This window comes from Tupaia chinensis, unplaced genomic scaffold, assembly GCF_000334495.1.
Source record: "Tupaia chinensis unplaced genomic scaffold, TupChi_1.0 Scaffold000226_1, whole genome shotgun sequence".
NCBI lineage: Eukaryota > Metazoa > Chordata > Mammalia > Scandentia > Tupaiidae > Tupaia > Tupaia belangeri.
In genome coordinates this window covers 5,984,356-6,002,976 of record NW_006159701.1, presented here as the reverse complement: position 1 = coordinate 6,002,976, position 18,621 = coordinate 5,984,356, and the positions used below count along the sequence as shown (strand labels likewise).

The 18,621-nt window shown below is 41.2% G+C and overlaps 1 long non-coding RNA gene across 1 annotated transcript in view; it reads right to left on the bottom strand.

The window, feature by feature from the left end:
* Positions 1–7,944, bottom strand: part of LOC114007745 (uncharacterized) — a 50,395-nt gene extending 42,451 nt beyond the window's left edge. The window contains exon 1 of the long non-coding RNA XR_003549328.1: positions 7,818–7,944. This is a non-coding gene — a long non-coding RNA (uncharacterized LOC114007745). The remainder of the gene's footprint in view (positions 1–7,817) is intronic.
* Between the last annotated feature and the right edge of the window lie 10,677 nt (positions 7,945–18,621).

Below are 18,621 nucleotides of genomic sequence, written 5' to 3'. Positions count from 1 at the left end.
CGCACATGTCCTATAGCAAAACCCCTCAAAAAAAAAAAAAAAAAAAGTAAAGAAAATAAAAAAGGAGACATCAATTTGAATGACAGTGGATTTCTCATGTGAAACCATGGGGACAGGAGGGAAATGGTACAACATTTTCCATATTCTAAAAGAAAACTGTCAACCTCAAATCTTTTTTTTTTTTTTTAAGATATTTTTACTATAGGGTGTGTGTGCTTGCCAGAAAGACAGAAACAGAAATAGAGAAATTACCCCCCAAAGGAGATGGCCACACTGCAATCCCTTCTCCATTCTCCTTTTGGGATTTTGGGCATGCACACACACACACACACACACACACCTTGTGTGAGTTTTAAGCTACCAGGTCTGATACTTGAACCATGGTTGACTACATGGGAGTCCAGTGATATAACCATTACGCATCGCTGGTCCCAACCCAAAATCCTTCCTCTGGTAATCCTTCAGGAGTAAAAAGAAAAATAAAACAATTCTCATATAAATTAAAGATAGAATTTGTTGCTAGCAGACCTGCCATTAAAGAATGGCTAAAGGAAGTTCTCAAACTAGGAAGAAAAGAACATAAGGTGGTTGGAGCCTTTCAAAATAAAAGAATGACAGAATAAGTAAAAATAGAAGTTAACTATCCTTAACCTCACGAGTTTTTAACTTTTTTAGAGGTTTTCGTCTTAGGGTATATGCATGCACCAGAGAAAAAGAGAGACAGAGACAGAGGTAAAGTGAGAAATCACCCTCAGGGGGATGGCCACACTACAATCCCTTCTCCATTCTCCTCCTGGGATCTTGGGCACACATGCACATACACCTGGAGTGAATTTCAAGTCCCCAGGTCTGGGACTCAAACCATGGTCAGTGACATAACCGCTACACAATCTGCTGGCCCTACCTCACAAGTTTTTAATCCTATTTTTATGGTTGAAGCAAAAGTGATAATACTATCTGATGTGGTACACAAAGTATACAGCAAAATACTTAAGACAATTAATTTTCATTTTTAAAAAAAGAATTATTAGAAGGCTACTATCCCAAATTTGTTCCAAATTTTCATCGTTGTAAATCATGTAGTCTGTGGCAATTTGTTGCAGCCCTAAAAAACCAGTAGATGGTTCATTATATTATTTAACTTTTTTCTTCATTATTAATGATAGAATGTGTGCACCTGCATGTGAAGGTGAGAGTGAGAGAGAGGGAAACACCGTCTTTAGGGTCTGATCATATCACAATCTCTTTCCTCCAGTCCTCCTTGGGCACTTGTGCATGTGCCTGGCATATTTCAGGCTGACCAGGCCAGGGATTTGAACCATGGTTGCTATGTGGAATCAACCTCTCTTGAGCACTGCATTATCACTGCACCACAGAGGCAGACTAGTTCATTATATTATTACGTCTACTTTTGTACATGCTTACAATTTTCCATAATAAAAGTATAAAAACAAAACCATTGCAAACCAACTCATTGGCTTCCTTGTTGGGGAGCAGTGGGGAATAGTGGAGACTGTGGCACATGCTCATAGAGGGCACATACCTTGTTTGAAAGGGGTCTCAGCTCCAGTGATTGTGGTGATGTGAACTACACACCCAGTGATGCCAGAGCTTTCAATTTGTCAACAAGAATTGGGAATCCAAATTTTTTTTGAGAGGTTTTGCTATAGGGAGTATGCACTTGCCAGAAAGACAGAGAGAGATGGAGAGACAGAAAGCGAGAAATCACTCCCTGGGGGGATGGCCACACTGCAATCCCTTCTCTTCCAGTATTCTTTTGGGATCTTGGGCATGCATGCACACATGCCCGGTGTGAGCTTAAGACACTGAATCCAGGACTTGAACCATGTCGACTACATGGGAGTCCAACAACAGCCATTATGCCAACTGCTGGTCCCAGGAATCCAAATTTTTATGTGAAATCCGAATTTGAAATGTTGGTAACTAATTAAAAAAATTCAAAATCTTAAAAACTTGTGTGGCTTTTTGTAGCAAGAAAATGGCAAGGGCATGTATGTGTGTGTGTGTTTTATTATTATAGTCAGTGTATGTCTTATGCTTAGCCTGCTTACTGCAAATGCAGCTAGGAACCAAAATATGCAAGCTATCATTATTATTTTTAAAAAATAATTTTATTTATTATTATTCTTCAATTTTGACCAGAGAGTGACAGAGAGAAAGGAAGAGTGAGAAAGCAAGCTACCAGGTCTGGGACTTGAACTGTGGTTGGCCATGTGGGAGTCCAGCGCCTTAACTACCATGCCACCTGCCAGTCCCTCATTATTGCTATTTTAAAATACTCTTTTTGCTTGTTTGTTTTTGTTTTTGAACTCTAACATACTGCTAGCACATTCAAAATTACTGATTACAGGGGCTGGATGGTGGCCCAATGCTAAATCATAATGCTTTGTGGGGCTGACCCACATGGGCTTGCACCCAGAGACCTCCCTGAGGGTGCTGGCCATGTGTTTACCTACGATCTAGGGCTGGCCGAGGCTGGGAATGGATTCCTGTGTCAGGACCCTGTCAGAGGTGCTGTCTCTCTCTTTTCAACCTCTCCACCCACCTTTCTCTCTTGCATGAAAAGAAAGAAAACTTCAAAACTATTTACAAAATTTAAGCACTACCAACTTTCTAGAAAATCTCCCTTGTGAAGGAATCTTAGTGTGTGTGTGTTTTTTTTTCAAAGCAAAATGGTTATAACCATTGCTTGACATGTGTAGAAATAGTCCATATGCTCTGTACAGTGCCATGTTGTTTTGTGGGGAACCCTTAGTGACCACAGACAAGATTCCCTCGCTTCTACTGGGACAAGAACTCTGTCACACCAGCAGTTCCTGTCTCTTGACTATTTCTTCTTGCCTGCCCAGTGCATGGCAGTGGATGTCTTTCTCCCAGTTTAGTCTGTGGCTGACTTCTGAGTGCATAAAGAAGTCCCAGGACAGAATCTGATTGGTTCAGCTGGGATTTGATGTTCATTCACTTCTAAGCCAATCAGTTGTGGTCAGGGAGGGAAATCTCAGCAGGGGGCTTATTTCCCTTTCTTAGGGCATTGTGTGCTCTCTGAAGAGAGACAGACAGAGAGCGAGAAAAAGTGAGAAATCACCTCTGGGCAGCAGGGGGTGGGGAATGGCCACATTGCAATCCCTTTTCCATTCTGCTCTCTGGATTTGGGGCATGCATGCACAAGCACCCAGCATGATTTTCAAGCTGCCAAGTCTAGGACTAACACCATGGTAACTGTATGGGAGTCCAACGTCTTAACCACTATACCACCTGCTGGCCCTGGAAGGGGGCTCTTTAACACTGACTCTGATAATCAGAGTCAGGGGCTGCCACTGACTGACAGGGTCACCCTGCTCATACAACCACGCAAATGTTGCTGGGATGTACTTGGTATTTGAAGATGATACCAGAGATGACAATGAGGCACATCACTGGGGCGTGTTGTAAATGCTTTCTCTGGATATGTACCAAATTTCTTAGGAATTATTTCTGGTGACAGAAGAGAATATTTTAACTATCATTTTAGCATTGATTTTTTTTCCCCTAAAATGTACTTTACTTTTTAGATTTAAAAAAAAAAATTGCTAGGAGGCATTTGTGCTCTCCAGAGAGAGACAGAGAGGGAGAGGAGAAGAGAAAGAGAAGAGAGAAAAAGAAAGCGCCTACCGGGGGGATGGCTAACCTGAATCCCTTCTCCATTCTCTTGGGATTAGGGGCATGCATGTACACACCCGTGGCATGTTTTTCAAGTCAACGTTCCAAGATTTGAATCGCACGGTTGCCCATATGGGATCCAGCTGCCTTAACTGCTACACCACCTAGCTGGTCCAAGAGCTGTTTTGATTTATAGAAAAATCGAGACAAGGGACCAGTAGATGGTGTAATTGTTATATTGCTGGACTCCCATGTAGTTGATTGTGGTTTGAGTCCCCAGACCCAGTGGCTTCAAACTCATGCTGGGCACGTGTGCATGTGTGCCCAAGATCCCAAGAGGAGAATAAAGAAGGGATTATGGCGTATCCATCCCTGTGGGGGGTGATTTCTCACTCTCTGTCTCTCTGTCTTTGTTTCTCTGGTGAGTGCATACACCCTATAGCAAAAATTTCTCTAATAATAAAGAAAAACTGAGACAACCGCCGTCCTGTGGTCTAGTGGTTAAGGGAGTGAGATTCTGGCCCTGGCAGCTGAAAAACATGCCAGGCACATGTGCATGTGTGCTCCAAATCCTGACAGGATAGAGAAATAGAGGAGAAGGGATTGTGACATGACCATGCCCCCTAGTGGGGTGCTTTCTCCCTCATTCTTTCTCTCTGTGGCTCTTTGGGGAGCACACGTGTTCTTCTGGCTTATAAATAATAACAATGAAAAATTATGTAGATAGTATGAAGAGTTTCTATATTCCCTGTATCTAATTTCCCTATTATTAACATTTTACATTAGTATAATCCATTTGTTTACATTAAAGGAATATAATTGTATATTGGTATATTGTTATTAACCAAAGTCCTTAGCTTATTGAGATTTTCTAAGTTTACCTGGTATTTTTTTAGGGCTCTAGTTTCCTATCTAGGACACTATATTACATTTAATTGTCATCTGGTTTTGCTCCTCTTGGTTGTGACAGTTTCTCATGTGCTTGGTTTTTATTTATTTTTATTTTTTAAGGTTTTTTTGCCATAGGGTGTGTGTGCTCACTGGAGACAGACAGTGAGTGGGATTGTGGCCATGTCATAATTCCTTCTCCTCCATTTTCCCCTGTGATTTTGGGCACACACGCATATGTGCCCAGCATAAGTTTCAAGCTGCTGGATCTGGGACTCAAATCATAGTCGACCATGTGGGGGTCTGATGCCTTAATCATTATGCCACCTGCTGGCCCCATGTGCCTAGTTTTTGATGACCTGACAGTTCTAAGAAGTACTGGGCAAGCTATTCTGTAAGATGTTTCACTTGTATTATGACTTTTTTTCTCAAGATATGGCTGGTTAATTAGGAGAGAGAACAAAGATATCTATTTTCTTTCTTTCCTTTTTTTTTTAATTACCAGAGAGCATATGAACTTATAAGAGAGAGAAAGAGAGAGAGAGCAAGAGAGCGCCCTCTGACAAGGTGTGGTCATGCCACAATGCCTTCTCCTTCATTTCGCCATCCTGTTGGGATTTGGGGCATGCACCTGCACCTGGCACATTTTTCAAGCTGCCAGGGCTTGGGTGGGATGCAAATAGCAGTTGGCCATATGGGTCTGGGCCCTTAACCACTAGGCTACAGGGCTAACCCAAGGTCTCTATTTTCATCACATCATATCAAGCATACATACTGACATCATGATTTTTTTTTTGAGAGGTTTTTGCTATAGGGCATGTGCGCTCGCCAGAAAAACAGAGACAGAGAGGCAGAAAGCGAGAAATCACCCCCCAGAGGGGATGGCCATGCTGCAATCTTTTCTCCTCCATTCTCCTCTCGGGATCTTGGGCACGCATGCATACGCACCTGGCGTGAGTTTAAGCCACCAGGTCAGGGACTCAAACCATGCTAGGCTTCATGGGGGTTCAGTGACATAGCCATTATGGCAACTGCTTGGTCCAACATCATGATTTTTAAATTTGGACTGTTGATCAGCTGGCTGAGGTAGTGTTTCTCGTTTCTCCATTGCAAAGTTACTATTTTTTGCCCTTTTCCACACTGTACACTTTTGAAGGAAGTAACTATGCAACATCTATGTCTAATGAAAGGGGAGTTATGAATCCCCTCCTTGAAAGCAGAGTATCTACAAAATTATATGAAATTACTATTATTATTGTTATTATTTGGTGCTAGAGGGTACGTGCACACACTACAGAGAGAGAGACAGACACACAGAGAGGAGAATTTATAAATAATTAAGGTTTGAAGTCTACAATGATCCATGTGGTAATGGATTAGAGTTGATGCATCAGCAATAACTCATGTCCTATTTAACATAGGTACAGATGATTACATATCAAAATATTTATAGATATGTATATATACTTGAGCTAGTGAAAAGCATATATTTTTTTCTATGGGGAATGGTCACACTGCAATCCATTCTCCATTTTGTCTCTTGGGATTTTGGACATGTGTGCATTCACATATGCCCAGCATGTTTTTCAAGCTACCGGATCTGAGACTCAAACACGCAGTTGGCCATGTGGGATCCGGCTGATTTAACCACCAGGCTATGGAGCCAGCCCTTATTTTGTAACTCTTTTGTATGTTATTATACTTTCTTAGGCTCCCATAACAAGTTGGCAGGTGACTTAACAGAAATTTGTCTCGCAGTTCTGGAAGCTAGCACTCCAAAGTCAGGGTGGCAGTGAGACCATGATCCCTCTGAAGTCTTAGGAAAGAATCTTTCCTCGCCTCTTCCAGCCTCTGGTGGCCCCAGTTTTTCATTGTTTTGTGGTAGCATAACTCTGGGCTCTGCCTCTATCTTCACATGATTGTCTTCTCTGTGTATCTATGTCCTCATTTCTTTCTTTTTCTTTTTTTGAGAGATTTTTTTGCTATAGGTGTGTGAGCTTGCCAGAAAGACAGAGACAGAAAGTGAGAAATCACCCCCCAGGGAGGATGGCCACGCTGCAATCCCTTCTCCTCCATTCTCCTCTCGGGATCTTGGGCACGCACACACACGCAACCGGTGTGAGTTTAAGCCACTGGGTCTGGGACTCAAACCACGGTTAACTACATGGGAGTTCAGTGACATTGCCATTACGCCAATTGCTGGTCCCTGTCCTCATTTCTTTCTTTCTTTCTTTCTTTCTTTCTTTCTTTCTTTCTTTCTTTCTTTCTTTCTTTCTTTCTTTCTTTCTTTCTTTCCTTCCTTCCTTCCTTCCTTCCTTCCTTCCTTCCTTCCTTCCTTCCTTTCTTTCTTTTTTGAGAGGTTTTTGCTATAGGGCGTGTGTGTTCACCAAAAAGACAGAGAGACAGAAAGTGGGAAATCATCCCCTGGGGGGATGGTCACACTGCAATCCCTTCTCCTCCATTCTCCTCTCAGGATCTTGGGCACGCAGGCACATGCACCCGGCATGAGTTTAAGTCACCGGGTCTGGGACTCGAACCGCAGTCGACTACATGGGAGTCCAGAGACATAGCCATTACGCTAACTGTTGGTCCCCCTCTTTTTTGTTTTTTAATAAGAAAAAAAAAGAGTTTTTTGTTATTGGGCATGTGTGTTCACCAGAAAGACAGAGACAGACAGAAAGTGAGAAATCACCCCCCAGGGAGGGTGGCCACACTGCAATCCCTTCTCCTCCATTCTCCTCTTGGGATCTTAGGTACGCACACACATGCACCTGGTGTGAGTTTAAGCCACCGGGTCCAGGACTTGAACCACGGTTGAGTACATAGGAGGCCAGCAACATAGCGATTATGCCAACTGCTGGTCCCTGTCCTCATTTCTTATGATACCAATCATTGGAATAAGGGCTAACTCTAAGTCCAGTAGGATATCTCAAGAACCTTAACTAATTACATCTGCAAAGACCTTATTTCCAAATAAGATTATATTCTGAAGTTCTGGATTTTGGGGGATACATTATTCAGCTCACTCCATTCTGTACAAGAGATTTGTTTCTTTCCTCCAATTATTCAATGACCTATTTATGTATTATGGGCTCATGAATATTTATTTTATATTTTATAATATAATCAAATGCTATTTTTTTTTTTTTTTTTTGCTTTAATTGTTTCGGCTTTGGCTATTGGGAGTTCTTTCATTTATTTCTGTGACACATCTCATTACAAATTTTTTGGGAGCATTTTCTTACCTTCTTGCACTACAAGATACTCACCTGGTATTTTTCCTGTCCCATTCCTGGAATCAGCCTTTTTTCCAAGGAGCTCTGATTCTTTTTATTGAAGAATAGCATTAGATACCAAGATCTGGGCATTAGAGAGTCTTCTGGCTTGAGATGTCATTTCTTTAAGGCTGATAGAGCAAAAAAGATATGCTTTGTACTAACCAAAGTACATACACATTCTGTAGATGTTTCTATATTAAACTAATCATGAATTTATACTGATACTTCCAACTCTAATCCATGATCATGGTTCATTCTATACTTCCAATCTTAATTACCTATTACCTATAAATCCCTATGCTAACAGTAAAAAACCTGGTTTCCACTATGTCCTTCTTTTACTAAATTGTCCCACTCCATTATATATGTATAGCAAAATCAGAAATATTAACTTATGCCCACATAGGAAATGACTTTATCAATTAGTGTACAATGCTATGTGCAGTTCCTTCTGCCTTAGTCTACAGATTCTTTTTTTTTTTTTCTTCCTTTTTTTTCTTGGAGAGGTTTTTGCTACAGGCACGTGTGCTCGCCAGTCAGGCAGAGACAGACAGAGAGACAGAAAGCTAGAAATCTCCCCCCAGGAGGGATGCCACACCGCAATCCCTTCTCCTCCATTCTCCTCTTGGGATCTTGGGCACGCACGCACACGTGCCAGCGTGAGTTTTTTACGCCACCAGGTCCGGGATGCGAACTGTGGTCAACTACATGGGAGTTCAGTGACATAGCCATTACGGTAACTGCTGGTCCCTAGTCTACAGATTCTTTATTTTAATTTTTTTGAGAGACTTTTGCTATAGGGCACATGTGCTTGCCAGAGAGACCAAGAGACAGAAAGTGAGAAGTCACCCCCTCCCCTTCCCCGGGAGGATGGCCACAGTGCAATCCCTCCTCCTCTGTTCTCGGGATTCTGAGCATGCATGCACATGCACCCAGTTTTAATTTTAAGCTGCCAGGTCTGGGACTTGACCCAGTCGACTACCTGGGAGTCCAGCAATATAATCATGCCATGTGCTGGTCCCTTAGTCTACAGATTCAACTCATCCCCAAAATTTCCTTAGGTCAAAATTCCCTTCAGTAAAGTTGTCACATGTATTCATATTATATATATGAATATTCATATTATATATGCATATATACTAATATATATTTATATAATTACATTCTCTTATCATAGTTTGCATTCCTTTTTGGGATTCCCAACCCCCTATTTTTTAAAAAAATCATATATATTAAGACTGAGTCGACAGACAGAGATAAGATACTAAAATTGGCAAGAGAAAAATGTCAAGTTACTTTCAAAGGATATCCCATCAGGCTAACATTATACCTCTCATCAAAACAATGCAAGCAAGGAAAGAATGGGAAAATATATTTAAAGTGTTAAGTGAAAAACAATTTCAACTAAAAATACTATACCCGGCAAGATTATCCTTCATGTGGGAAGAAAAGATAAAAACATTCTTAAATAAAACCTGAGAGAATTGACCAACACCAGACCAGCTCTTCAAGAAGTTCTGAAAGGAGTAAAATACCAGGAAAACCAAAGACAGACAAATAAGAGAACAAAAATTGACAACAACAACAAAAAAGGTCAACTTAATGGCAGGGACAAGTTCTGAAAAATCAATAATAATGTTGAATGTTAACAAAAGGTCAGACCACAGTAACACTGCAAATTCAACCAAAGAGAGATTACATGAGATTGAACTGGTGAAATAGAATTGTATGACTTTTTTCTAAAACATTACTGATTTTCTTATATGCTTTGTCTTCCAGATTTTTGTTTTCTTTTGAGTTGTTGGGTTCAGCAATTTGTTAAAAAAAAAAATTAAATTGAAACATAAACTTTTCTCCCTTCCTGAAAAAAAAAAAAAAAAAAGTAACAGTCTGTCCGTCAGCATCTGTTGACTGATAGGTTTTCATCCTCCTAGAATTTCTCCCAGAAAAGAGTTAAGAAATGCGTAATGTTGGGCCAGCTTGTGGCACAGTGGTTGAGGTGGCTGGATCCCACATGGCCAACTGTGTGGTTTGAGTCCTAGACACAGCAACTGGAAAAACACACTGAGCATATGTGAGTGGGTGCCCAAAATCCTGAAAGGAGAGAGAAATGACTATGGTATGACCATTCTCCATAGGAGGTGTTATCTCACTTTCCTTCTCTCTCTGTCTCTCTCTCTCTGGAGAGTACAAGCACCCTCTGGCCCTTTTTCATTAGAAGTTTTTAAAATTTGCCAGAGGGTGCATGTGCTTGACAGAGAGGAAAAGAGAGAAAACTTTCCTCAATGGGGGAATGTGTCCATCCTTTCTCCTCCTGCACCCTGTTGGGATTTGGGGGTATGTATATATGTATATGCATGTTTGTCAAGACACTGGGGCAGGGATTCAACTGTGGTCTGTCACATGGAACCGTTAGGCCACAGGGCTGACCTATAACTTAAAGGAAGAAAAAGAGCTACAGTGAAACCAAACACTCTCTTCCTGAAAAAAATAAAAATTCTTCTAAATTTAAAAAGAAATTATTAAATAGTAAGAGAATGGGAACATTATGTGTTTGGTTAAACTTGGTTTTTCTTACTAGGTTTTTCTTTACATTTCCATATAATAAAACTTTGTCATCTGTTTAATGAAAATCAGAAGATACTTAATGATGGTCAAATAGACAACATACACTCACATTTTTTTTTTTCTTTTAGTTTGCTATAAAGTACATGTGCTCACCAGAGAGAAACAGAGATTCTGGGCACATGAGCACATGTACCTGGTGTGTTTTTCAAGCCAGGTGGTCTGGGACTCAAACAACAGTTGGCTATGTGGGATCCAGCTACCCTAACCAACATACCACCTGGTTGGCCCAAAACACGCACACACATTTAAAAATTTATTGAAAGGAAAAAAATTTAAAACCTGAACTTGGGCCAGCAGGTGGTGTGATGGTTAAGGTGCTGGACTCCCACATGGCTAACCACAGTTAAGTCCCGGACCCAGTGGCTTGGAAATCACACAGATGCCACTTCAGTGGCATGTCCAAAATCCCAAGAGGAGAATGAAGGGGAGGGATGGCGGTGTGGTCTGCTCTGGGAGTGATGTCTCACTTTCCCCATCTCTGTCTCTGGTGAGTGCACTTGCCTTATGGTGAAATCCTTAAAAACAAACAATCAAAAAAACCCCAGAACCTACAGATCTCCAAGAAAAATATTCAATAAAAGTGACAATTGCTAGGGAAACCCTGGGAAAACACACCTACTATCTATATAAGCCCCAAAATATAGATAATGAATTCAGAATATTATTCTTTCTTCTCCCTCATTATTTTTTTGTCTTATAGAGGCTGGACATTCTTAAGTATGAATACTGCATAAATAAACAAACAGCAAACCTTGCTTAGCTTTTAATGTACACATTTAACTACCTCTACTGACTGAACTGAGGCCAAGTAGAATCTTTCATAACCTATGTTGGATTTGCTTGAAGTCAGATTATGAGTGTCAGTGATATAGAGCTTGAAGATGACGATTTGCTTTGTGAGTCAACTAGAGATTATAATTCAAAATCTTGCTTTATTAGATGTATATCCTTGATTTCCCTACTTGGCCTGTTTACTTTACTTTGTGCTCAGAGACCTGTGGAATGTGTGTTTGAGTGACACGGCTTTCCTTTGCCAAGAAGACAATAAATTGACTTTTGTTTTAGATTGTTACTTGGTGGTTTGTTTCTTACTATCGGCACTCCCAAATCATGTGCAATTCAGCTTTTGTAGCATAATTTTTATGCCCAAAAGTTTCTAACTTGCACTCCTTTTTGATAGGAATAGAGTCTTTGTCATCATTTCATCTTTAAGAATTTCCAGAATTTTCACTTATTCAGTTTGGGCAATAACAGAATCTATTTTCTTCTTGTAATTTTGGTTTCAGTTATTTCTAAGTTCTAATTCTATTGGATCGTCAGAAAGGTCATGATGTAGGTTTCTATGACAAAATGCATCATGACTTTTCTGACAACCCAATAATTTTGACGGATCATATTTTAGGTCTGCAGTGTAGCTATCAGTTTAGTATTTTTCCAACCCTCTTCTGCTTTATTAGTTCTACTGTTTCTTGTTTCTCAACTCCCCCCCCCCCCCGGATTCCTTCATCAGTTTGTTGGCACACATGTTCAAGTAATTATTTTCAGAAAGGGTATGTAAGAAATTTCAGTGTCCTCGCTTGCCTTCAATATTTTCTTGTCTTCACTTTGGCTTGACAGTGCAATTGGATAAGAAGTTTTCTTTCAAAATTTCAGTATTTTAACAACTGGCATTAAAATTGGTCTAAGGGAGGGGACTGTCTAAGGGATGGGAGGGGACTGTCTAAGGGATGGGAAGAATACCCTGATAAGCTCTAGTGGGTACAAGACAAGGGCAGGACTGTTTGTGAGTGACCAAGAGAAAAAGGACCCTGCTCATTAAGAGATAAGGGGAGGAACTTGTATTGGTTCTGAGAGAGGATTGGAGGGAGAAAGAGGAGGGGCTGTCTAATGCTCAATGTGAAGTAGAATGTGTTGCTGTGGTGCTTTTGAAAAATTTATGTCCACAAATTTTTTTTGATGTCTCTCTTAGAGAGATGGAGCTTAAAGCTCCTTTCCTTGAGTGTGGGTTAGAGTCCCCGCTAATGAATAGAACCAAACAGCAGTAATGGTGTGTGACTTTGGAGACTAGGTCATAAAAAGGCACTGTGGCTTCCCTCTTGGTTTCCATTTCCTCCTCCTTAAAAGCTTGTTCTGGGGGAAGCCAGCTGCTATGCGGAAGTTTGACATTCTGAGGCTGCCATGCTAAGCGGAAGCCCAAGCTAGCTAGGGAGAAAGACAGAATCACAGAAAGATGCCAACCATCCTCCAGCTATCCAAGTGTTTCTAGCTCAGTTGCCATGGAGGAGTCCGACCCGGTAGGGCTCCAGGATTTGTCTGAGCCCCCCTGCTTTTGGTCGCTTTAGTATGTTGGCAAGGCCACTACTGTGTGCCCCCCCAACCTAAGATTTTGCTCTAGAAACTGTGGCAGCCTTGCTGGGAAGCGACCCCCTTTGACTCCCCAATATACTACTGTAAAAAAATTACATAGCTCTCTTATACATCCTGAGTATAGAATAAAAGCTTTTAGGAAGGCCCCCGACTGCTCCCCTTTACTCTAATCACTTACTATTAATTACAATGCTTTATCTCTATAGTCACAATAGAGGGTGGGCTAAAGTTTTGTTTTTTAATTATTTATTTAATTTTGTTCATTCATTTATTTTAATTTGACCAGAGAGAGTTGTAGTGAGAAAGTAAGCCACCAGGTCCGGGACTTGAACCGTGGTCGGCCATGTGGGAGTATCCAGCGCCTTAACCACCACGCCACCTGCTGATCCCCGGGCTAAAGTTTTTTTTAGGCAAAAATAATCTTGACTTTTAAAAGGCCCTTTAAAATATATTTAAGATAAACTTAATCCTTTCTTTACCTAGAATAAGATTAGGCCAAAACTGGCCCAGGACACCCCCGCCCTCACCAAGTAAAATAAATAAATATATTAGAATTCCTCAAATTAAGTTTTAGATCCCTACAAAACTGTATTAGTATTATTCTTTATTAAAATCTATAAAAACTAATATCTATACTTGAGATTTTCTTTTCTCAACACCATTCCCAGTAATCACAAGATGGCTGCTGCGCCGCATCAGCTAATAATCATCTCTGCTTACCGAAACCGCTTTCCCAGAACTGCATTCCATGGAGACCCACCTACAATTGCAGAACTACACTAGACCTACCCTTAATCCAACCCTAAATAAAATCTATGTTCTCTATTTTTAAAACTCTATGAACTAATAATTAAAACACATAGTCCCTCTTCCATTTACTTGCATGTAACACGTTTTCAATAAAAATGCACAATAATTCCTAGCAGTTGTCACTCCTCAGAGAGCGATCTCTGAGGGGTGTCCAGCAAAGGATGTGCATAAAAAGGCATCAAGGCCTTTGTCTTCTGTTCACCTTCGCTGCCTCTGTCGAGATAACCCACCCACGCCTGAGGCTAGACCCTGGCATTGCCAGACATGGAATTGAAGGAGCTATTTTACACTTTCCTGTCCTTGAAGACACATCACGGAGAACAGGGGTCCCAGTTGAACTGTCCCATGGGACACTCCAGTTGATGTCTCAGACGTCTAAGCAGAGAGAAGAATCATCCAAATTAAGTCCTGCCCAATTCCTGACCCACAGAACCATGAGTATATAAAATGGCTGTGGTTTTATGCTATGTTTCGGAGGTGGTTTGTTACACAGCAATAAAGAACTGAAGAAATCATACTATTTGTAAATGAAACTAACTCAGGCATTCTTTAAAAAAAAAATCTGAGCTAAATAGTTAATTATAAAAGTAATGTCTGCCATTGTGTCACATTCAGATGTTACAGATTATTTAGGGCTGAGACCTTGTTCTTACTTTAGAGCTTCTTTAACAAGCTCAGGGTTAGATCTTCCAGAGGTTTGGTGAAAGATTATTAAATGAATGATTTCTGATTTCCTTCTCTTTCCTTAATATGTTCCCACTTACATTTTAAAGACGGCCAAAGCCCGTAAGTCTGGAATGATGTTCCAGGAACCAAGTTTCAGGTGTTCTGAGAGTCAGGGGAGAATAGGGTCCCATGGATGGTGGGCTTGCCAGGTTTAAGGCAGAGGGGTGCTGGGTTCCTTCTATTCAAAGTCACCTCCTATGACTGGAGATGAGGCTATGGCCTCATCCAAGTACAGAAACTGAACTCTGACAATAATTCTAAGGGTAACAGCTTTGGGCACTGCTTGAGCTTTGAGATTATAGCAGCAAAGTTACAATGTTATGAGGAACTTGGAGGGGGAGAAATCTGAGACCATGTGGCTTTGGGCATGTCCTCCCTTTTCTGGCCTCAGTTTCCTTCTTATGAGTCTCCTTAGCCAAAGCCCAGTCTAAGAAAAACCCAGGGTCATTAAAAGTGGGGTCTGGCAACATTCCAAAATGCCAGGAACAAATTCCACCCCATGCCTCAAATTCTTAGAAAATGTAGGCTGACACTGTGGAAAGAGCAAGTTACAAAAACAATCTGTACAGAGAGTTCCCTGTTCATAACTTTATCCAAACTTTCTGCATAGAATCAAATTAAAGAAGGCTGTTTGCCAACGTGTTATCTGTGGCTATCTGAGGGGGCAGGAGGAAATTATTCTGGATAATTTTTGTATTTTTTGGTGTGCTTCCAAATTTTCTACAATGAACATCTATTACTTTTTATAATCAAGAAATTAAAAAAAATTAAAGCAGGCAGCTTGGCACATGCCCTTTGTCTTTCTTTGTCTTTCTTTCTTTCTTTTTTTTTTGAGAGATTTTCGCTATAGGGCGTGTGCGCTCGCCAGACAGACAGAGAGAGACAGAGACAGAAATCAAGAAATCACCCCTCGGGGGGATGGTCACGCCGCAATCCCTTCTCCTCCATTCTCCTCTCGGGATCTTGGGCACACACGCACACGCGCCCAGCTTGAGTTTTAAGCCACCCAGTCCGGGACGCGAACCGCGGTTGACTACATGGTAGTCCAGCGACATAGCCATTACGCTAACTGCTGGTTCCCCCCTTTGTCTTTCTTGGTAAGTACATAAATTGCTTCTAGAAGTACAAAAATAAAGAATCGTCTATGAAGCCTTATGGGTGGAGATTGTGTTTGTCATTTATCAGCTTTCCATCATGTAACAAATTACTGTGAATTTAATGGCTTAAAACAGCACACATTTAATATCTCACAGTTTCTGTGGTTTGGAAGTTCAGTCATGGCTTAGCTGAGCCCTCTGCTCAGGTACTTACAAGGTTACGATCAAAATAGTAGCCAGGCTGTGTTCTCATCTGGAGGTACAATTGAGGAAGAATTCACTTTCAAGCTCACTCTGATTGTTGCCAAAATTCAGTTCCTTGAAGCAAAAGGATGGAGGATCCCAGAGCCTTGTTCTCTGGTGGGAAGCCACCCTCACTCCTAGAGGCAGCCCAAAGTTTCTCACCATGTGGGACTTTTATTTATGTATTTAATTTGCCAGAGGGCATATGCATTCACCAGAGAGAGAAAGGCAGAAAGCATCCCCACCATGAGTATGATCATGCTGCAATTACTACTCCTCCATTTCTCCCTCCTTTTACGATTTTGGGCATATATGCACATGTCCACCTTGTTTTAAAAGCTGCTGGATCTGGGACTTAAACCACATGGTTGGCCATGTAGAATCCAACCACCTTAACCACCAAGCCATGACTGACCTGACCATGTAGGCATTTTCAACATGGCCACTTCCTTCAACAAATCAGTAAAGAGAACTTCTAAAGAAAGTTTGATAGTGGGACCAGCAGATATCGTAATTGTTACATTGCTGGACTCCCACATAGCTGACCACAGTTTCTGTACCGGATATGAAGCTTGCATTTCATGCCACGTGTGTGTGTGTGTGTGTGTGTGTGCATGCTCAAAATCCTGAAAGGAGACTGGACGAGAAGGGACTCTGGCATGGCCATCCTCCCTAGGGGGTGATTTCTCACAGTCTCTTAGTCTCTCTCTGTCTCTCTGGTGAGTGCACATGCCCTATAGCAAAAATCTCTCTCTCTCAAAAAAAATGTTTGATAGCAAAATGAAGTAATTTTTTTAAAAAGAGGTTTTTGCCTTAGGGTACATGTGCTGGCCAGAGAGAAAGAGACAGACACAGTGAGAGGGAAAGTAAGAAATGAGCCCTCAGGGGGGATGGCCATGCTGCAAGCCTTTTTCCTCCAGGGATCTTGGACATGCATGCTCACATATACTGCATGCATTTCAAGCTGCTAGGTCCAGGACTCAAACTATGGTTGGTCATGTGGGGGAGGGGGGTGTCCAGCAACGTAACTGCTACTCCATCTGCTGGTCCCCCACAAGATGAAGTCTGATATACTCTAATGTAATTACCAGCTGATATCCTATCACCTTTGTCAGACACTAGTGATTAGAAACAGATCACAAGTCTTACCTCCAGACTTCAACGCATAGGAAACAGATTATACAAAGGTGTTATAGACTGAATGCTTGGGTTTTCCCTAAATTTATGTTGAAGCCCTACCTCCAGTGTATTTGGAGATGGGGTCTCTAAGGATATAATTAAAACTAAATGCAGGGGCTGGTAGGTAGCGTGGTTAAGGGCATTGGACTCCCACATGTCCGACCATGGTTCAAGTCCTGGAACTGGCAACTTGCTTTCTCACTTTCTCTCTCTTCCTCTCTGGTCAAATTAAAACCAACCAACCAACCAACCAACCAGCCAGCCAGCCAACCAATCAACCAATAAATAAATAAATAAATAAATTTAAATAAAAGAATTCTTTAAAAAAAGAAATAAAGTTAAATTTAATCATGAAAAGTGTGGTCTGATCTGATAGGAATAGGGTCCTCTATTTCTCCACAAGCACATTCTGAGAAAAGGCCATGTGAAGACATATTGAAGAGACAGCCATCTGCAAGGCAGAAAGAGAGCCCTCACCAGAAACCAAAGTGGTTGGTCATCCTGATCTAAGACTTCAAGCCTCCAAAACTGTGAGAAATCAATTTCTGTTGCCATCTACTCTGTGGTATTTTGTTATGCAGTCTGGTATTAAAATCAGGAGACACAGGCTGTTAGACAGAGGCAGAGGTGGGACTACCTTAGAGCCTATCCACTATATTTAACATTGTGAGGTTGGCTGGAATTCTACATACAAATTCCAGAAGTTTCTAGGTAACATTGGAATATCTTAAAAATGCATATTCTCCCAGAGATTTTCATTCTGTATGTGAGTGTATGACCTGGGAAATTTTGAATGAGAGCACTCTGGTTAATTCCAATGATAGTGGTGGTGGCCCATGTTTGAGAAATACAGGGTTAGATCAGGTGGTTTCAAGACTTGAACTGCCGTCAGCCATGTGAGAGTCAAGTTGACTTAAACCACCACACCACTGGCTGGCCTTTTTTCTTTTTAATTCATGACAGTGTGTGTACACTAGACACAGACACACAGATGAGCTCTCTGCAGAATCTGGTCAAGCTTTGATTGACTTTCTCCCATTCACCAGCCTGTGGGATCTTGGGTACTTGTGTGGGTGCCTAGTGTGTTTTCAGTCTAATCAGGCTAGGCACTCAAATTGCAGTCACCATGTAGAATCTGGCTACTATAGGTGTCTTATTGCTTCACCATGGAGCCAAGGACCAAATTCTTGGGTATGTGGCCTGTGTAGTCATTCACATTCCATATTTAGAAGAGCTGTGTGCACATAAGGGGTGCACATTTGATTTATTGCTCTGCTCTCCACTTTCTTGATATTTTAAACAATTTCTGAACAAGGAGCCCTGCACTTTCATTTTGTACTGGGCACCACAAATTATGTGTATGTCTTATATACCACATCTTGACTCCAGTTCCTAGTAGCAATCTACATGTGAAGTTTCCAAATTTTTTATAGCCCTTCATTATGTATGAGTCTTGATAGAGCTTAAGGGGCCTTCCTCTATATGGAATTTCACAGGGTAGAAGAAAGTGGACACTATAGGATTAGAGAAGGGAAGGAGCCAGATTGAAGGGGAGTGTCTGGGGATCCCAGAGATGTGTAAAAGGAACTGATTTATTGTAAGGGCCATGTGAGAGGCACATGGAAACTTGACTCATTTTCTAAATGGAAGAAATACCAGAGAACGAGAGAGGCAAGAAAAGGGGGAACAAGGAGGTTCTGCCTCTCCTCTTTAGTCTGTCAGGTCCTAAGGACAAGTATGGAAGG